The sequence below is a fragment of the Ranitomeya variabilis genome, chromosome 1, assembly GCF_051348905.1.
Source record: "Ranitomeya variabilis isolate aRanVar5 chromosome 1, aRanVar5.hap1, whole genome shotgun sequence".
Classification (NCBI taxonomy): Eukaryota; Metazoa; Chordata; class Amphibia; order Anura; family Dendrobatidae; genus Ranitomeya; species Ranitomeya variabilis.
The window spans coordinates 184922498-184944846 of NC_135232.1; the positions used below are offsets into that span (position 1 = coordinate 184922498).

At 43.2% G+C, this 22349-nt stretch overlaps 1 protein-coding gene and 1 long non-coding RNA gene across 2 annotated transcripts in view; one reads left to right on the forward strand and one right to left on the reverse strand.

The window, feature by feature from the left end:
- The window catches only part of PRDM6 (PR/SET domain 6), a 164039-nt gene that overhangs the window by 73777 nt on the left and 67913 nt on the right, over positions 1-22349 (forward strand). The window lies entirely within an intron of this gene.
- On the reverse strand, positions 10245-20060 carry LOC143793835 (uncharacterized). Its single transcript, XR_013220287.1, has 4 exons — positions 19965-20060; positions 18965-19057; positions 11349-11374; positions 10245-10260 (listed from the first exon to the last, which is right to left on the reverse strand). It is a non-coding gene; the product is annotated as an uncharacterized LOC143793835 (long non-coding RNA).

A 22349-nucleotide genomic window follows, 5' to 3' on the forward strand; every position in this document is an offset into this window, starting at 1 on the left:
CTCCATGGATTTTATTTCTGATCTCCCTGTTTCTCAGAAGATGTCTGTCATCTGGGTGGTGTGTGACCGTTTCTCTAAGATGGTCCATTTGGTCCCCTTGCCTAAATTGCCTTCCTCATCCGAGCTGGTTCCTCTGTTTTTTCAAAATGTGGTTCGCTTGCATGGTATTCCGGAGAATATCGTTTCTGACAGGGGAACTCAATTCGTGTCTAGATTTTGGCGAGCATTCTGTGCTAGGATGGGCATTGATTTGTCTTTTTCGTCTGCTTTCCATCCTCAGACTAATGGCCAGACCGAGCGAACTAATCAGACCTTGGAGACTTATTTGAGGTGTTTTGTGTCTGCGGATCAGGATGATTGGGTTGCCTTTTTGCCTTTGGCGGAGTTTGCCCTCAATAATCGGGCTAGTTCTACCACCTTGGTTTCTCCTTTCTTCTGTAATTCGGGGTTTCATCCTCGTTTCTCTTCCGGTCAGGTGGAGTCTTCGGATTGTCCTGGAGTGGATGCTGTGGTGGAGAGGTTGCATCAGATTTGGGGGCATGTGGTGGACAATTTGAAGTTGTCCCAGGAGAAGACTCAGCAGTTTGCCAACCGCCGTCGTCGTGTTGGTCCTCGTCTTTGTGTTGGGGACTTGGTGTGGTTGTCTTCTCGTTTTGTCCCTATGAAGGTTTCTTCTCCTAAGTTTAAGCCTCGGTTCATCGGCCCGTACAAGATATTGGAGATTCTTAACCCTGTGTCCTTTCGTTTGGACCTCCCTGCATCTTTTTCTATTCATAATGTCTTCCATCGGTCATTGTTGCGCAGGTATGAGGTACCGGTTGTGCCTTCCGTTGAGCCTCCTGCTCCGGTGTTGGTTGAGGGTGAGTTGGAGTACGTTGTCGAGAAGATCTTGGACTCCCGTGTTTCCAGACGGAGACTTCAGTATCTGGTCAAGTGGAAGGGCTACGGTCAGGAGGATAATTCTTGGGTGACAGCCTCTGATGTTCATGCCTCCGATTTGGTCCGTGCCTTTCATAGGGCTCATCCTGATCGCCCTGGTGGTTCTGGTGAGGGTTCGGTGCCCCCTCCTTGAGGGGGGGGTACTGTTGTGGATTTGGTTTCTGGGCTCCCTCGGTGGTCACTGGTGGTACTGAACTTGTGTGCTTCATCTCCTCTGTTCACCTGTTTCCATCAGGATGTGGGAGTTTTCTATTTAACCTTGCTCCTCAGTCATTTCTATACCGGCCAACAATGTTACCAGAAGCCTTTCTGTTGCATGTTCCTGCTCCTAGACTACTATCAGCTAAGTTGGACTTGTAGTCCTAAGTTTGTTTTGCATTTTTGTTCCAGTTCTCTGTGATTGAATATTTCTGAGGCTGGAAGCTCTTGTGAGCTGAAATTGCCACTCTGGTGTCATGAGTTGATATTAGAGTCTTAAAGTAATTTCAGGATGGTGTTTTGAAAGGGTTTTTCAGCTGACTGTGTAGTTCCCTTTTCTGTCTTCCTACTATCTAGTAAGCGGACCTCAATTTGCTAAACCTATTTTCATACTTCGTATGTCAATTTCCTCTGAAATCACAGACAATATATGTGGGGGCTACTGTCTGCCTTTTGGGGAAAATTTCTCTAGAGGTAAGTCAGGTCTGTATTTTCCTCTGCTAGGGTCAGTCAGTCCTCCGGCTGGCGCTGGGCGTCTAGGGATAAAACGTAGGCACGCTACCCGGCCACTGTTAGTTGTGCGGTAGGTTTAGCTCACAGTCAGCTCGAGTTCCCATCTTCCAAGAGCTAGTCCTTTTGTATGCTTTACTACGTTCTCTTGCCATTGAGAACCATGACAAACGGCTTTACCTCGCATACCACCCCTCTCAGCCGAAGATGGGTGGAACCCAGGGTCACTCGATGGGTCAAGGCAGCCTGGTGGTCCGCAGGGGAGGTGGCAGTCGTTCGGTCTGTGGTGGGTCCGGTTTCTGGGGCCTCAGTTGCAGCTGTGAGAGCTGCACATCGCTGGACGTCTTGGGCTCTCCAGCCAGTTCCCCTTTGCCATCGGGTGTAAACCACAGCATCCCCGGGTTGCAAGTCGCGGTCTGCATCGACCTCCCGTAACAGGGCTCTACCTTGCTCCGGGTGACGTGTACCTTCAGCGGCTCCCCGATCTCCTGGATGACTCCCCTATCTTCCTGAGAGTTGAAGGTTACCACGACACCCCACTTCGGCGGAGGGTCATCCACATCATCTTTCAGATCAATCATGACCGCGGGCCGGGTCTCTTTCCCTCTCTCCTTCCTCCGTGCAGCCACCAGGCGACGCCGGTGTTCCATCCATGGCAGGATCTTCAGGTCCCGCTCCCGCGGCTCACGACCCGGTGACGGGGTTCGCGGGTCCTCCGCGGTCGGAACGGGTGAAGAGGGGAATGCAGGGGACAGGCGGATCTCTGCAGAGTGGACAAGCCGGGAACTCACACTAGCGTGGGCGTCCCGGCAGAGTGCCTGCTGCCGGGCTTCGTCTGCGGCCACCCATTCCTCCGGTGCCTGGCTGCTGGGTCTCCCCATGGGCAACTCTGCGAAGGTCAATCCCCTCAGCGTTGGTGGATCCGGGTTCGCTTCTGGGATGAGGCCCTGCATCGGGCCGGAGTGTTCCCACAGGGCTGCCTGGAAGTCGCCATGTCTGTCCCCTCCTCTGGGTCTTCTTCCCGTGCTCTCTTTCGGGGGCGGCCCCATCTCCATGGTCTCCACCTTCCATAGAGAATGAGGAGGCGGACCTCAGCTGCTGACGGACATGTCCTCAGGATACAGCAATACTTGGACTGGGCGGCCATTGTTCTTCACGCTCCCAGCTTGTACACGCCCACAAATCCACGCCCTTCTTCTTCTCTTGCGCTCTGTGTTGCGCTGTAATGGCGGCAGTTTGGCGGGAACTTTTGGCGGCAAATAGCAATACACAGTCTTTGCAATAAATCACGGTTCAAGCACAATTCAATCACAGTTCCAAGGCACACATGACCTGATTCTTCAGGCTTAAGTAGATCCTGTTCGTGACGCCAAGTTGGAGCGGCCCCCAGACGCAGGACGGCGGAGTACTCGGTACCGGGTCTATCAGTTCTGAGGATGTCATGGTGGCCCGACCCGGTCCGTGGTCCTGCTAAGGGGCACCCAATAAAAGGTGTAGGTGGTGGTGTAGGTCGCAGTAAATAATGAGGACACAGGGTTGCAGTCTCTTTACCTCTTTACTGAAGGCTTCAGCATCCGCAATCCAGAGCACTGGTTAACTGGGCTGGCTGAGACCGGCCGGTCCGAAGGCACATCCAGAGTTCCCTTTGCAGGTGGAAATCAGTGCCTACCTACTAGCGCCTGGGTGTTGTAGTACTTCCCTGCTGAGCACCACGGGATAGTCCTCACAACTGTCGTGTATGTTTCTGTTCTTTCTCTCCGTCCCCCAGATGATATGGATAGGACGCACCCGTATGACGGGGTAGGCCTGGAGTTATTTTATAGGGACCCTAGAGACACCCCTCTCCCACAATTGCCTCCGTTGTCTTCATTAGGTGATTTAGGTGAGGCAGCCAACCTATAATTAACTGCCCTGTCGTTGGTTTGAAGTAATGCGTGGAGCCCAATACTTCCTTGGCGTTCCGGCCACCGGCTACGCGCCTCAGTAGAATGTTGCCGATCTTGGGGCACGACTCCTACTGGTTCTTTCGCCTTTGTGCTGTGATCTCGTTTCTCACTTCTCCACAATAAACCTCGCTTCTTATCCTTTCTTAAGATACCGCCGCAATGAAGTGCAGGCGCGGTTCCGTAATGATCTGTCCTTTCCGCTAGGCCTCTGTCAGGATCCCATCCCTGACAGGGACCCCCCTGAATCTTCCCAAGCAACCTCTTCTCTCACTAGGTGTTGCCTGGGCAAAACCCAGTCAGCTTCTCTCTAACTTCCTATCCAGCCCCCAGTTTTACCAAAGTGTGAGGAGTGGCCTAATACATAGAACCCTTTGCTCCCCCTGGTGGCCGGAGTGTGAAGTGTAATGTGTGACTGATACCTGGTCAGGTGAACTCCTTAAGTGCCATCAGACGTACCATCACTCCCCTTAGTGGCGGAGCGACAGTACTGCAACAACCAGGACTCTGGGGTGCTGCAAAAGCATACTTGTATCAGTACGGCAATGGTTAATAGGCAGGGAACTGTTTAATAAAATATTGTTTAGCAGTAGGAGCAATCAGATACTGTCTAATGTTTTAACACTATGGTAAGATACATGTAGAGGATGGACACTGGTTTTCTGGCATAATTTACATACATAACCTACAAACACTCTATAATACCTTAAAAAGCCAACCCTCGATCCAATTGCTATGTCCAGCTATCGCCCAATATCACTGCTCCCATTCGCTTCCAAACTCCTGGTGCAGCACGTGCAAGCTGAACTTTCCTCCCACCTCTCATCTAACTTCCTCTTTGACAATCTACAATCTGGTTTTGGCCCCATCACTCAACTGAGACAGCCCTGACCAAAATTAATAACATCCTACATACAGCCAAAGCTAACGGACAATACTCTGTACTCCTTTTTCTAGACCTGTCCTCTGCTTTCGACACAGTTGACCACTGCCTCCTACTACAGATCCTCTCCTCCTTTGGCATCAAAGACCTCACCCTATCCTGGATCTCATCATACCTTTCCAACCGCACATTCAGTGTCTCCCACTCCCACACTACCTCCTCATCCCACCCTCTCTCTCTCTCTCCCCCAATGCTCTGTTCTAGGACCCCTACTCTTCTCAATCTATACACTTGGCACAACTCATAAAGTCCCATGGATTCCAGTACCACCTTTATGCTGATGACACTCAGATCTACCTTTCTGGCCCAGACGTCACCTCTCTGCTGTCCAGAATCCCAGAATGTCTATCAGCCATATTCTCCTTCCTCTCTTGCTTCCTCAAACTCAATGTGGAGCAATCTGAACTCATCATCTTTGCTCCATCTCATAGATCTTCCTTACCTGACCTATCTATCACAATTAACGACATCACGCTTTCCCCCATACCGGAAGTCCGCTGCCTTGGAGTAACTCTTGACTCTGCCCTGTCCTTCAAACCGCACATCCAAACTCTTTCCACCTCCTGTCACCTCCAGCTCTAAAATGTCTCCAGAATCCATCCTTTCCTCAACCGTCAATCTACTAAAATGCTTGTGCATGCCCTCATCATCTCCCACCTTGACTACTGCATCATCCTTTTCTGTGGCCTCCCTGCTAACACCCTTGCACCAGTCCATCCTTAACTCTGCTGCCCGACTAATTCATCTCTCTCCTCGCTACTCCTCTGCTTCTCCCCTGCAAATCTCTTCACTGGCTCCCATTCCCTCAGAGTATCCAGTTCAGATTACTAATACTGACCTACAAAGCCATCCATAACCTGTCTCCTCCATATATCTCTGAACTAATCTCCTGATATCTTCCCTCACGTAATCTCCGGTCCTCCCAAGACCTCCTTCTCTCTTCTACACTTATTCGCTCCTCATCCAACCGCCTCCAAGACTTCTCCCAAATATCCCCCATTCTCTGGAATTCTTTGCCCCAACACGTCTGACTATCAACCACATTCGGATCCTTTAGATGGAACCTGAAAACCCACCTCTTTAGGAAAGCTTACAGCCTGCACTGACCCCGCTGCCTCCTTACCACTACCGGAGCTACCGCCTCACCAACACTGGAGGTCCTGCAACCCTCAACCTATTGTTTCCTTCCCCACCATCCAGTAAAATGTAAGCCCGCAAAGGCAGGGTCCTCGCCCCTCTGTATCAGTCTGTAATTGTTAGTTTGCTTACTGTAAGTGATACAGTGCCTTGCAAAAGTATTTGGCCCCCTGGAACTTTTCAACCTTTTCCCACATATCATGCTTCAAACATAAAGATACCAAATGTAAATTTTTGGTGAAGAATCAACAACAAGTGGAACACAGTTGTGAAGTTCAATGAAATTTCTTGGTTATTTTAAATTTTGGTGGAAATTCAAAAACTGAAAAGTGGGGCGTGTAATATTATTCGGCCCCTTTAACTTAATACTTTGTTGCGCCACCTTTTGCTGCGATTACAGCTGCAAGTCGCTTGGGGTATGTCTCTATCAGTTTTGTTCATCAAGAGACTGAAATTCTTGCCCATTCTACCTTGGCAAACAGCTCGAGCTCAGTGAGGTTTGATGGAGATCGTTTGTGAACAGCAGTTTTCAGCTCTTTCCACAGATTCTCGATTGGATTGAGGTCTGGACTTTGACTTGGCCATTCTAGCACCTGGATACGTTTATTTGTGAACCATTCCATTGTAGATTTTGCTTTATGTTTAGGATCACTGTCTTTTTGGAAGACAAATCTCTGTCCCAGTCTCAGGTATTTTGCAGACTCCAACAGGTTTTCTTCAAGAATGGTGCTGTATTTGGCTCCATCCATCTTCCCATCAATTTTAACCATCTTCCCTGTCCCTGCTGAAGAAAAGCAAGCAGGCCCAAACCATGATGCTGCCACCACCATGTTTGACAGTGGGGATGGTGTGCTCAGGGTGATGAGCTGTGTTGCCTTTACGCCAAACATATCGTTTGGCATTGTCGACAAAAAGTTTGATTTTGGTTTCATCTGGTCAGAGCACCTTCTTCCACATGTTTGGTGTGTTTCCCAGGTGGCTTGTTGTAAACTTTAAACAACACTTTTTATGGATATCTTTTAGAAATGGCTTTCTTCTTGCCACTCTTCCATAAAGGCCAGATTTGTATAGTGTATGACCGATTGTTGTCCTATGGACAGACTATCCTGCCTCAGCTGTAGAGCTCTGCAGTTCATCCAGAGTGATCATGGGCCTCTGGCTGCTTCTCTGATCAGTCTTCTCCTTGTTTGAGATGAAAGTTTAGAGGGACGGCCGGGTCTTGGTAGATTTGCAGTGGTATGATACTCCTTCCATTTCAATATGATCGCTTGCACAGTGCTCCTTGCGATGGTTAAAGTTTTGGAAATCATTTTATATCCAAATCCAGCTTTAAACTTCTCCACAACAGTATCACGAACCTGCCTGTTGTGTTCCTTGGTCTTCATGATGCTCTCTGTGCTTCAAACAGAACCCTAGGACTATTACAGAGCAGGTGCATTTATACGGAGACTTGATTACACACAGGTGGATTATATTAATCATCATTAGGCATTTAGGACAACATTGGATCATTCAGAGATCCACAATGAACTTCTGGAGTGAGTTTGCTGCACTGAAAATAATGGGGCCGAATAATATTGCGCGCCCCACTTTTCAGTTTTTGAATTTCCACAAACATTTTAAATAACCAATACATTTCGTTCAACTTCACAATTGTGTTCCACTTGTTGTTGATTCTTCACCAAAAATTTACATTTGGTATCTTTATGTTTGAATCATGATATGAGGGAAAAGGTTGAAAAGTTCCAGGGGGCTGAATACTTTCGCAAGGCACTGTATCTGTAATTTGTATGTAACCCCTTCTCATGTACAGCACCATGGAATCAATGGTGCTATATAAATAAATAATAATAATAATACCATAAGCAGTAATATTTGTGTAACGATACAGTGGAAAATCAACACTTCTTGTTTTATTTAAACACTGTATGTTCATTACATAATCATAAACTCTGCAATGTTCTAATATATTTAGTGTTTGGCTTCTTTACTATTTACAAGTCGCCGGTTTATTGTTGTGGGATGGTAATATTATCATTTATATCTAACAAATAATGTACATATCTAATTTTCTGCCGTAAATATATTCTTTCTAGACAATTCTCTACATTCTGTACTGGAACATGTGGTCCCATCTTCTCCCTTCAGGAGTGCAGTGCATGCTGGGGGCCAGTGCGCTCCTGCTTGAGTGATCGTTCAGACTAGGGCTATCATTGTACCAATGGCTTAATCTGTGCACACACTAATTCTGCTATATGAGGCAGCTTTGCCTATGGAGCATCAGAGGAAAACAGTGGCTCCAAAGCGTACTGGGATTGGGAGCTAATGGTGCGCTGCAACGTACCTGATCAGCACTACACATGTTCAGCCTCCGATGCTAGACCACAGTTGTTGCTTGTCTTCTAGGCCATGAGCTATAAAAAATTAAATAATGCATACTTTTAATAAGGAGGAAATTGGAAAGTTGGTCTGTTTTTATAAGCACTTTCTAATTATACCCATCTTTTAAGCAAAAATGCTATTTGCCTGTAAATATAGTGGTAATATGTAGGTAAATGGTGATTTAACCATGTTTTGCTGTGTTACTGGAAGTGCAGCTGTAGGAGAAGGAGGTGGTACCCCTGAAGAGCCCCTGAGTGATGTGTCATTAGTGCAGAAATCCTGCCACCTACCGGCTAGATGGGACCATGTGGAACCAGTTGAAGGGGGAATGAGTTCAAGTGTAGAACCCGGTCAGATGCCTTGGATGACAAAGTTCCTGGATATAAAGGTCCTGTGTGCCAAACCATGGAAGGATTTGGTGCCAAGAAAAGAAGCGGTGCAGACGTGGGTCAGAGACTATGCTGAAGCCAGAGTAACAGGCCTCAGCGGAAAGACAGAGCCCGGATGATGACCAGTGATATCTGCAGACCTGACTACACCGAGAACCAGATCTAAACCAGTCAAGACCCAGAACATAGACTGCGCCGGCCAAGGTCTGAATCCCTGATGTGCACTGGTCAAAGTACAGATGCCAGATGATGGCAGTCAGGAGTCGGAAGCCAGCACTCTTTCCCATAGGCCCAGGAAACACTCGCCGTTGGTCAAGCACCAAAGATCCAAGAGGAGACTTCAACTGGGGAGGGACACCTGCGGTGATAGGAGGGACACATGAGTGAGATGGGCTGCCACTTCCTACACTAACGTACAGTACAGGGGTTGGCCTTTCAAAGACAACAGCTGGGGTGGGAATCGGCTGGGGCAAAGGAGGCTCAGCGTTCCTTGATAGACTTTGTTAGAAGGACTTGTGGACTAGTGGGAATACCCGGTGACCCCCACTAGGGCCATTGTGTCAAGAGGAGCTAGCACAGCAGCCCTCCCAGGAACAGGTGTACTACCCCTGACGAAGAGACACTAGTATAATCCTTTAAGAGACTTCTCTGATTATTCTGATTGAACTGTAAGACTTATTGTATGTTTTGCATTGTGCAATCCACTTGTGTTTAGGCTGTTTTCTATTGTTAAACAGCTTGCCCAGTTCCACAGATTCCCATCATATTGGAAGCCATACATAGTTTTGTTGTCTGATTCCGCTTGTGGTCATCTGTGCTTTGCATCCAGTCACCTGCTTACACAGCTGCAGAGAGAAATTATGTTATATTCTCCCTGTAGATGCTCACTTCCAGTCATAGTTGCAGGGAGGTGTAAGGGGTTGCTTACACGAGCGATGATTCTCTCTTAGAGACCTCTTATGGTAATGACACTCGGCTCAAACTCTGATCTAAGTTCGATCAGAGTGTCATTTTCCTGTGATCTGATTCTCTCACATGAGAGAATCATATCACAGGTGTGGAGAAGATGGAGAACCTAATTTCTCCATCTTCTCCATTGTCTATGTCTGCTTAAATCAGACTGCACTTGGATGACATCCAATGTGTCACTTGCACCCATAGACTTCTATGGGTTAATGGGATCCAATTTGTGGAGCTACTTGTGGTATGCCGAGATATTTTTATCATGTCCCATAAAACATCAGATAGTACTCGGCTGTGTTATACTCATGTGAGGGAGTCCTAACAGTCACTACTAGTGATGAGCGAGTGTACTCGTTGCTCGGGTGGTCTCCGAGTATTTATGATTGCTCGGAGATTTAGTTGTCATCGCGGAAGCTGAATGATTTACAGCTAATAGCCAGCTTGATTACATGTGGGGATTCCTTAGCAACCAGACAACTCCCACATGTACTTAGCCTGGCTAGTAGCCATAAATCATTCAGCTGTGGCAAGGAAAACTAAATCTCGGAACACTAACAAATACTCAGAGGTCACCCGAGCAGCGAGTACACTCGCTCATCACTAGTCACTACACAGTGAAAACACTGTTATTACTCCTTTTCTTTGACTGACAGCCTGGCCCCACAGTGTACGTGTTCATGGTTATATATTTTGTTTTAAGTTTACCACTATATCAGCAGGTAAATTAGTGTTTTGGAGGTGAAAAGTTACCTGATTTATGTTACCTAAGCCGATATATTGCAGCAAAATTTAAGACTGGGGAGAGTCCTGCTGATGTATCTGTCTCACAGGTGAGGGTTATCCTTCTTTGACAATTCTGTAAGAACCTTGTTCTGGTTACTGTGCAGAATGCAACCCCTTGTAATAGAATTATTGCCCAAGTTCCGCAGCCTTTAACCATTGTGCTTACTTTCACGACATTGAAAAGTTATTCCCATCATTTTATATCAAATTATTTCACTTCCCACCACTGACCAGCGCTATTACAACTTTAATTTAGTACTTTCAGAAGCAAACATAGCAGTTCATTTTTAACTACCAGAGCTGATTTCAGTCTCTGATCACAAGGAATGTTTTGACTAATAGTTTTAAATATTGAAATTGTATGTCATCTGAGACTCTGTAGGCAAGAGGTCACTTTGCCAAAGTATGTAGTGTCTGAGAATGGGGCTTTCTTATACGGGTGAGAGAAAGAATTCAGGAAACTTACAAAAACATAATAATTTAAAGAGAGGCATTCCATCCCAGATATAAAACTGCAATCAATTCTGGAAAGAAGTAAAACCACAGGAGAATATTACTTCAATAAAACAAACATTTTCTGCAACTTTTGGTGATGTCTATAAGAGAAGTCGTTCTCAGCCATTCCTTGTCGTCTGACTATAGCTCCATCAGATTGAGCGCAGGAAGCAGTTACTCTGCCATCACTTGTCATACGCTCACAATGTGCTTCGTCTGTTAAACGATCCCATGTTTATAACTGTTATGTTCTGAAAATATTCACATGGACTTTAGTACATTGTCTTCTGGTTCTCTACAATCCATGCAATGACTCCCAAATCTTGTATTATTCCAAGGCTGTGCTAGGCATAAACTGTGACTGAGTGGAGGAATGCCTTTAAATTGGTGCCACAAATTCAATGAGCGCTTTAGTGACTACAAAGCAGAAAAATGATGGCAAGAATAGTACAGCGCGATCTTTATAGCGTTTAATATGTGATAATTTTGGAATCATGAGCATTTTTCCTGTTCATAGACAATACTGCGTTATTTCCTTGTTTTTGGTTTACCTTGTGTCTCTCATTTCAGCACTGGGAGGTGTTACTGATATTGCATTACTGACCAGGGGGCTCTTCCATGGCTGCCACACTTCCTATTCTAATAGCACAGGTACACAATACTTACCAGCCAAGCTCCAGACCTGCCGATACCTGTGAGGAAATCCAACACATTAGTAACGCCTCTTATATTGGTGTCTCCTTTAGTAGTGAGTGACACATTATTTGCCTTTTTCGAAGGATTACGAATCCCAGTGGTTATTCCTGTTTGCGTCTTTATGAATAACGTACAAACCCTGTGTAGTCTGACACTGTAAACATCTGTCTCCTGCTATAACTGATGTAAGTTCACTACTTGGGCAATATTTGACACTGTAGCCAATTAGTGATGAGCGAGTGAGCTAGGATAAGATGTTATCCGAGCATGCTCGTGTGGTAATAGTATTGGAGCACATCCAAGATACTCTATGTTCGAGCCGCCATGGCTGCATGTCTTGCGCTGTTCAATAGTCGTAACACATGCAGGTATTGCCCGGTTGTTAGACAATCCATGCATGTGTTGTGTCTGTCGAATAGCCGTGAGACATGCAGCCATGGTGACTTGATCATAGTATTTGAGCTTGCCAAAGATACTCTATTAACACACGAGCATGGTCGGATAGCCCCTTATTCGAGCACACTCATCACTATAGCCAATCCAATGGGCTGCAGCGCTCATGTTACATAACAATGTCACATGAACACCGCCAATCACAGTGCTGACATCACTGAAATGACATCTGTCAGGGAGGTGAGTTTATCCAATTTTCATTTTACTCGTAGCACTGTTTCATCTAAAAGGAACCTGTCATGTTGGGAAACTCTATTTACCTGCAAATATAGAATTAATTTGCAGCCAAAGATTGTTAAAATCCTACCTGTCTGCCCTACTGAAACAGTGGCTATAGGTAGAAAAGTACACTTATATCATCCCTGTAGCCATCGCTTTCAGTCATAGAATCATGTAGAGAGCGGTGACAGTCACCACTTACTATAACGTAAGTGTGCTGTAATCACTTCCTAGAATTTTGATTGACAGCCTGCTCTGCACACATACACTGCACTCGTGCTGCAGAGCAGGCGGCAAATAAATGAGCCGGGGAGTGGTTACTGCCGCTGCTCACGGATTGGTGACTTTGATCACTCCGTGCATGCCCTTATGACTGAGGCAGAGAGGATATAAGTTAATTTTCTCCCTATAGGTGTGCTTCAGGTGAGACAGGCAGGCATTATTTTAATACCATTTACCTCAAGATTAACCCTACATCTGCAGGTAAATATTGTTTCTCAACATGACAGACTCCCTTTAAGAAAGGGTTGTGGACTAGTCCTTCTCAATTACTATGTTCCTTAATTATGGGTAGTCCGGATCTTTTTAGACTTATTGGTTCCTATTACCAAAAAGAGCTGGTTCTTTTGGATGCTACATGGATCAATATTAGATATGTGTTCACCATCGGTGAATACATATTTATGATTAAATTAACAGTGTTGAAACTGACAGGGTTTGCTTTGATTGGGCATTGTTTCGCCCTCTGGAAATCGGAAGTTTACCCCCTTTGAGAGCTATTTAGAGACATTAGTGGCTCTCACTGGGATGCCGACTGCTATCATTCCCAGCAGGAAGCCGGCTCTTTGTCATCGATCGTTCGTGAATGACCTATTAATAATATTCCCTCATATCAAATAAAAACAGCCTGTACTCGCTTCCGGTGCCATTCCAACGGCCACTGATGGGCGGCTTCACTCCCATTTCCTCTGGACGTAACTGACATCAGGACTACGTCAGAAAGCAGAAGCAGCTCTCACTTCTCACAGATGTCAGTTTCAACCAAAGGAGATGAGAGTGAAGCATGCCATTAGCAATCACCGATTGGCTGCAGGGATCATGTGACATAGTGACATCAAACAATGTCTAGTAGATCCAGCACCGACATCATTAGGACGACATCTGAGGTGAGTACGGATTGTTTGTATTTTACGTAGGGCAACATAGTAATTGAGAAAGTGTTGCTCGAGTATTGGACAACCCCTTTAATATATGTTTGGAAGGCATATGAAATAGATGATGAAGAATACGACTATAGGATTAGATTACACAATCTTTACTTGTAGTTGGTTACCATGGAGGCAAAAAAGCCTAATAGGAACTGTAGACATAAATTAACTGGATATTGTAAACCAAGATTATTTTCAAATTGCCATATCAATTAGCTTTAGATGCACTGAAGAAATAAAATCTGGTTTTGAAGTTTGAAAAAATCTTTGTCTAATGACGGATGATGAGGCAGAACAATGAGCTTGGTAAGCGCCATCAATACCCATGGAAGTCATGGTCCTGAAATCCAAATCCTAATATTTGATTCTCATCACAGTATACGCTGAATAACCCTATCACATAATATACGATCGTTATACGGGAGTCTAGAATTTCCTGCTTCAATCCTAAATGCAATCTATTGTCTGTACGAGGATTTTCCAACACGACCAGCCCGGTTTAAAGCTGAGTTTCTCACGACGACTTGAGTAAACAGTTAGTTCAAACTAATCATGGAAATCTCTATCAGCTTATATTTATGAAGTGAAACTTTCCAAGCAATAAAATTCCTGTCATAAGATTCATATACTGCTAGCAAAATACTACAGTTATTTCATATTTTTCTCATCTTCAAGAACCGCGAAAATCACAAGAACATTTTTCTTACAATCAGAATTTCTTTGGTTTTGTAACATTAATATTGTTTGACTTTTCTGAATTAAAACAAATAGAATTTGTTTTGGTTGATCCATCACCATATTATGTGAGTTACTGTCAGGATTCTCGCACTCCCTTATGCTTGCTTTACAATATACATTAGATACTATGAAAAGTCTGTATAACGTTATGATTTTGGCAGGATCACCCAACCATATAATGTATATTGAGGCCTCCTATCTCTTCCCTGATAGCTTTAGGTAAGAAGAAGAAGACTCAGACATTTTGGATTTTAAGAGGTTTGATGCTTTCTTATTATGTCAAGCTATTGCTGTTCATACTGTAGTGGAGTAGGGAGGAATTGTGTATGACCAGCCTACCTGGCCTGAGCACTCTCTCAATGATTAAATTTAGCTGTGGATTAGCACGGCTGTGTGCTTGGCAAGATTATATATATGTTGGTCACCTGTCCTGGCTTAAGCGCCAATCTGTTTAACTCCTGCTGCAGCCAGTGCGCATCCTTACCATCATCTTACTTGGCCTCTTAAGGTTGCTCAGGTATGCTGCTCCCACCTCAGTATTGAGTTTGGAATGCACACTGCTTTCATGTATGTAGCTATAGCTAGCCACTGATGTAACTAAGCTCTATTATATCCCGACTATGCTGCACCTACATCTAAGTGTGCCACCTGAAACATTCTACTCTTCCATGGTGCTACCGCACACTTGTCTCTGCTACCCAATGCACCTGACAGTCAACTTATCTATGCTGTTCCTGGATTCACAGGGACACTTGGCTCAGATTCTGCAAGGTGCCTCACTGCTGACTCAGCTCTGCTCTTCCATGGTAGTGTCACCGGTGTCTCTACATTTGGCTCTGCTGCTCCAAAATGCCTAACTGGCAACCCAGCTCTGCTGTTATTGGGTGCTGTTCACATACTCCGCTCTGCTACTCCAAGTGACCTTTCTGGTGCAGTCTGTATTAGTTCTGCTATTTTTCAGTGCCTATCCTTATCCCCTACTCTGATGGTCATTATACCATCCAGCATTTCTACCTTCACTGATACTCTTCCCAAGTGTCAGGACTCTGAACATTTTTTATTACCTTTTTGTGCATTACTGCCCTTTTCCAAGATGGCGTCTTTGGTCTCATGTGCACTGTGTCTTCCTGCTTAAAACTCCACCCCAGCCTTCAGTCTGTGCTAGAGTATTCTGCCTTGCATCCAGCTCCTGACCTCTGGTGACTCCCTGGCTATATACCTGCTCCTGTGAACCTGTGGGGTTATCCTGCTACTCTGCTCTGAGTTCTGAGTTCCTGCTGCATACACCAATTCCAGTAATCCTCCTTCATCTGCTGCTCGTGTTTGCTTCCATCTGAATTTGCTGGACATGTAATCTGTTTCTGCTCTGCAAGAACCTGAGACTATTATCCAGACCTCCCTGGTTGAGCTAAGATATTATTTGAACTGCCTTATAAGCATATCTATCTGTGTTTTGGACTAAGCAAGGACTTATTTGTGTCAAGTATCCTCAAGAATAATTGTGCTTCATAGACTTTCTGCGTGATTGCATTTTCCTCTGAAGTTTCCTATAGACTGCTGAGCTGCATTTGATATTTGCACCAAGTGTTGTGGACTTGAGTTTCTCTCTGCACCTGTTTGAATCACCGTGTGATAATATAGACTTTACCACTTATAAAACTGTGTCTTGTAGTTGTCTTGTTCCACGCAAAGAGTCTCCTGAGTTATCCCCTATAATTATTACACCAAGACTCATATTCAGCTCTTCTGGTCCTTGCAGTTCACGTGCTATCTAGGCATATCCAGCTCCACTGCATCAACTCTTCCAGTACATGCTGCTCACCCAGATGCATGGTTTAGAAAACCTACCTCACCAAGTGATCCCATAGCAGTTTACTTCCAAATATAGGCAAATCTTGGGGGCCATACAATATGGCCAGATGATAGTTTTTTAATTCCATAATGATTAAATATTTGATATCACAATGTTAAGTCATATGCTATGATAAGCAATGAAAAATCAGCACCATGGACTCGGAGTCTGAATCAACGTATGACTCATTGTATCTTACAGAAATATTTGGACAGCAACACAAGTTTTGGCATTTTCTCTGTTTACCAAAATATATTAAAGATGTAGTTATATAATCAATTTGAGCTTGAATTGCAGACTCTCAGCTTTAATTTGAGGGTATTTTCTTCCTAACTGAAGTAAGGATTTAGGAATTACAGCTATTTAATATGTAGCTTCCTCTTCTTCAAGAAACCAAAGATGATTGGACAATTATTTTTTCTAGCTTTTTAATGGGCTGCATGAGCTTTTCCCTCATTATGCAGGTAAAATGTTTGTAACTGATTCCAGGTGTGGCACTTACATTTGGAAGCTGTTGCTGTGAACCTACAGCATGCGGCCAATGAAGCCCTCAATGGAAGTGAAACAGACCATCATGCAGTAACATGATTGGATGGTGCTACACAGTCCAGATGGATAATGACCCAAAACATAATGCGAAAGCAACCTAGGCGTTTTTAACACAAAGAAATCGATTATTCGGCAATGGCCGAGTCAATCACCAGATCTCAACCAAGTCAAGCATGTATTTCACATGCTTAAGACAAAACATAAGCATCACAAAGCAGAAAACCCAACGTTTGGTGATGTCCATGGCTTCCAAGCTTCAGGCAGTCATTGCCTGCAAAGGATTCTCTACAAAGTATTAAAAATAAACATTTTATTTATGGTAAAGTTAATTTGTCCAATTACTTTTGACAATGGTTGCAATTCTTAAATGTTTCTAAGGAAATTTTTGTTCAATCCCTTTAATTAAACCTGAAAGTCTACACTTCAATTGCATATTAGTTGTTTCATTTTAAATTAAAAAATAGTGGCACGAAAAGCCCAAATCACAGAGACTCGGTCACTTCCAAGTATTTCTGGTCCTAACTGTATTTCTTCTTTCAAAAGAGCGTATTTTATAACATGTCTAAAATATATTAGGACGGCCTCTGAGCTAATAGAAACTGTGTTATCATATCATCAGTACTATAACATTTTGTATAACCGTGGTGAATCACTGGAGACCCTGGGCCACAATTTGCAGCTGAGTGTTCTCCTCTGGCCCCTGGCTCATTTCTTCCATGTGTACTCGCCATCACACTAGGAGATGCAGAAACAGATGAGCATACTTACCTGACTGCTTCCTGATTTTGCATACATTATAAAGTAGAGTGGCCATACAAGCCTGGCCAAGCTTTTGCTGCAACTAAATATCCTTTGCGTCACTGGCATGATATATTGCTCTTTGCACTTCTCTAGTGCCATAAATATCCAGGACACAACTAGTTAAAATAATGCGAGCCACGATTTAATTTATCTGAAGTAAGCAGGACAGATCTAGTACTACTAGTTGTGTAATTGACTGGTGCTGCTGTTCTTAATTGCAGCTTAATAATGTGTAGTCAGAACTATAACTCCAGTATTTATTGCACACTGTTTTTCTAAGAGAAAAGCTGCTCAGATAGGTGTACATCACAGTATGGGAGATGGCGACTTTCCAATCCCTTGAAAAATGGCAGGCATGTCAGACTTAACAGCTGGACAGAGAAATATTTCACTTTAATTTGGAAGAATAAAATTGTCTTCCCAGCAGGTCTTTCTTAAATGAGTGTAACATCAAAGAAGGCTGGTCTCACCAGTCAACTTCATCTGGCTCCACAAAGAAGCTAGATGGCTGAACTGTCCCAACCACATTTCCCCCCCCCCTGCATTTTTCTTTTTTTGCAAGTAAAAAGTGTAACATTAGAGACATGTTTTAACCCCAGACTGCAGCCAGATAACAGAAAGTTAATCCCCAGTCATTTACATCTGTCAAATGAAGACCACCAGGATGAAGGATTGACCCACTTTGTACACATGGACTCTGTCAATCTCAAAGATAAGTAAGATTCAATGTACATGTTTGGCCAGATAGGAAAAGCTCTTAACTGTCAGAAAACACTGATGTAGAATATAGCCATAATAGGCTCAAAATAACACATTATTTTGTACTTTTGCCTTCATAAACAAAGTTTAGTAGAGCACTTTTTTTTTATAAACACTGGAACCCATTGTGTATTCACTAGCGGACATATTGCTGAGTAGGTCAAGCAGTAAGTGATCATTGGTGGAACTTATTGCCCACCAGACAAAATCAATAATGGACATTTTTAACCTGTGAGTTCCAAAAAGAGTCTGATATGATATCTTTCTTATGGAGCTGATAAATATATTAATAATACATTTCAGTATAAGTTTTGTTCTTGCTATTATTTTCAGTATTCTGTGGCCTTAGTGTATGAGCAGGAACCTGTTATTAAGGAAAGTAACCCATGCCCAAAGATGTTTTTTCTCATTTTCTGCCAGGTGTGGCATCATAAAAAAGAAGTTTGAAGGTCTTATTCCCAAGTCTGTTTACAGTCTAAGTATGTTATCACAGGCCACCCACCATTGCATCTGGAGCACATGAAGTAGAGCTAGCACGCCTTGTTCCACTACACATGCTCTGGATGATGTTTGTGATGACGTACCGGTGTTGCGGGATGCTAATGAAGCCAGGAGGAAGATCGACCTGCCCATCTTCTCTGAAGAACAGTCCACCCTTCTGACTGTATATACATATTTGGGAATAAAGGCTTTCAATGTTATTTTCTGTAAACTGTCACATCTTCCTAAAAGTGAAAAAACATAATTGGGAGGCTACTGCCATCATGGATAACTTGTTTATGGTCAGTTCAGGTCCTTATTTCTGGTGAATCTTCACACAAAATATGTGACCTCTTGAATTGCATTTAAGAGTAATTAAGTATGTGTCGGCTATGTCAGGATAATTTCTAACATTTATTTCATATCTAAAAAAATTATGATACAATGAGTCAAGGAGTTGTTAAAAGCAAAAATCCCAGACAAAAAAAAATTAAGGTTTAACTGTAGTTTATATCCTAAACCCATACCTATGCCATACCCGTAGGGGCCCAGGAAGCTGAAATAAGGTAATTCTTTGCAGGATTTGTGCACTTGATGGCTGCCTTTGTCTTTCTGTTGCACTAAGGGAACAACAAGGTCACTAGTGGTTTTCAATTTCTGAAAAAAAATGTTTAACGTCTAAACTTTTTTTTTATTTTTATAAATAGATACAGTCCTATGCAGAAGGTTTAGGAAGTCATGGAGCATTTTTTGCAAATAATGAATGCTTAAAAAATAGAAGTTTTAATAGTTTATTGTTTTCAGCTAACAAAATGCAAAATGAGTGAACAAAAGAAAAATGTAAATCTGATCAATATTTAGTGTGGTCTCTCTTTGCCTTCAAAATGACATCAGTTCTTCTAGGTACACTTTCAGATAGGGAGTTTGTAAGATGATATTCAGGTATATCCATAACCAATTATACTAAACAGGTAATAATGACCATCACTTTCATATGTTCGTTGAAACACATTAATTAACTGAAATAGAGACAGTTGTTTTTGAGGGCTAAAACTGGGTGAGCATCAGCCGAACTCTTATACAAAGGTTAGGTTGTTGAAGTACGTTTCATGTCACAGGTCATACACCAAGAATGTGCACATCAACAAGACACAAGGTAGTTATACTGCATCAGCAAGGTCTCTCAGGCAAATTTTTCATAGCTGACTGTTGGTCTTCAACACATACTGAATGTTGAGGACCATAGACACAGTGGTCAGCCAGTTGTGGCTAATAAGCCATACCGTCTGCAAGGAAACAAGGCCAAGTGACTCATGAAAAAATAGGAACTGAGGTGCAGAAAAATGGCAGCAATTTTTATATTTAGAGGGGCAGTAATTGTTATTAAATAAAATGTAGCTTTTACGTACCCAATGAATCCCCGTTATTCCATTTCCAATTTTCTGATGCTTTTGTTTGGTCTACATTTTTTTGTCCGCAGCAATCACAAGCCGTTTTTCCATATGACCAATGCAGATATTCACTAACCTCAGTGGCTTCTTGTCATCCACCTCAGCATCACCTTGGAGGCCAGTGATTGGCTGCAGGGATCATGCAACCACTGCAGAGAACAAAATGGGCACGTCTAGAGAGCAATAGACCAGTGGCAGTGGGTTAATAAAAAAATCATGAGATTAATAACAGTTGTTTGCCATTTTAAGTAATTTTCCACCTTCAGACAATTTTTTGTGCATTCCTTGTTTTCCTTCCAGAAAAAGAGGTTATTCACTATATTTCATTAATGTACTAATGGGACCAGGGTGATAGTAAAATAAAATATTCTCACCTGCCAGCCGGACGCATTCTGTAAACCCTAGGGATTCCTTGGATTCAGGAAAAGGGGCAATGGCCATCAGGAAACCGCTGCAGTCAATTAGTAACTATAGATTGTCCACAGCGGTCACCTGAGAGCAAGAGGAAACAAAAGACAAACATGGAGTCAGTACACAATATGGAGGAGCACAGTTGATTTGGTAGGTGAGTATGTGTTATTTTTGTTTTATCACCACCCTGGGACAATTACCGGTAGCACATTCTTGAAACATAGAGGACAGCTCCATATTTTTTTTTTACTTTAAAGAACCCAGCACTCAAGTGTTTGATGCCTATAGAGGAGGAATTTATTTACACAAGCAATCCACTGATATTTTTTAGCTATTAGAAGAAATTATAGAAGCAGTGAACAGTTTTTTTTATACAATGCTTACTACTGACAGCATGTACCTAGATTGTAACACAGTATGAACGTGCATCAAAAATCAGCTCATGGCTAGTGGGTTGAAGATTCACATATTTCACGGACATCTGCCTGGATCCACAGACTTCTAAACCCTTCTGAAATCCTGTAAGACTTAATGTTAATTCAATCATGGTTTAAAAGAATGTTTTTTAAAAAAACACAGTAGCTCATTAACTGGACGACATGTTTCTGCAGGTTATGCCTAATTATTCGTGGCCAACAACCATGTAAACAGGTTCATGGGCTCCTGTATTTCTTTCACTTTTTCTACATTTTGATAGATTGTAATAGATGTATGAAACTATTATTATTATTGTATTAGAATGGGTGCCAAAATACATTAATTTAGTAAGATTCATTCATCAGACGAGTGACAAAAAAGACAGATATCTTGGAAATATTGTGCAGATCATGGAATATCTTTCCCAACTGCTCCTATAGTTAAAATAATGACAAACTCCAAATCTAATTTTAGACTATCTCCAATCAGGGATTAATATATATATAACAGCTCTGGCAAAAATTAAGAGACCACTGCACAGTTTTAAAAAAATCAGCTTCTCTACATGTCTGACAGCCATTCCATTCCAGTGTCAGTTGAGTTCCAACCAGAGTACACCTCATTCTACTTAATGTGCTTCTGATTAGGTGATCACCTGAACCAAATCTTATTTAACGAAGGAAAGTATAAAAAACCCTGCTGTGGTGTTCACAATCCTCTTGCAATAGGACAAGCTGGATGGCAAAACAAGTGCTAGTAATATCCCAAAAGTAATAGGAATGAAAAAATAACTTTTAACCATACCAAAGGAGTTGAAAAGAAAAAGTCTTGAGTGAGGAAAGGAAGGTCTCAATTTTGGCTTTACTAGCAGAGGGACAAAGTGAGCGTCATGTTGCCTCCATCCTAAAAATGTCTAAGATGGCAGTCCATTACAGCAAGGTCAAGCAGCAGACATTGGGGACAACAAAGCTACAGACTGGCAGAGGGCAAAAGTGATTCTCCACTGACCGGGATGACTGTTATCTTATTCGAATGTCACTCAGCAACCACAGGATGACATCAAGTGACCTACAAAAGGAATGGCAAATGGCAGCTGGGGTGAAGTGCAGGGCAAGAACAGTTTGTAACAGGCAAGTCATGTAAAGCTAGAAAAAAGCCTTTCATCAATGAGAAGCAAAGGAGAGCCAGGCTGAAGTTTGCAAAAGACTATAAAAAGACATAAGGATTGGACCATAGAGGACTGGAGTAAAGTAATCTCTGTTGATTCTAATTTTCAGCTTTGCCCAACACCTGGTCATCTAATGGTTAGATGGAGACCTGGACTGTGATGTTTGGTGGAGGATCGGTGATGATCTGGGGATGCTTCAGCAAGGCTGGAATTGGGCAGGTTAATCTTTGCGAAGGACGTATGAATGAAGCCGCATACAAGGTTATCCTGGAAAAACAGTTGATTCCTTCTGCTCAGGCAATGTTCCCCAACTCTGGCTGGTTTTTCCAGCAGGACAATGCGCTATGCCACACAGCTAGGTCAATCAAGGTGTGGATAATGGACCATCACATCAAATCCCTGTCATGGGCAACCCAATCTCCAGACCTGAACCCTATTGAAAAACTCTGGAATATAATCAAGAGG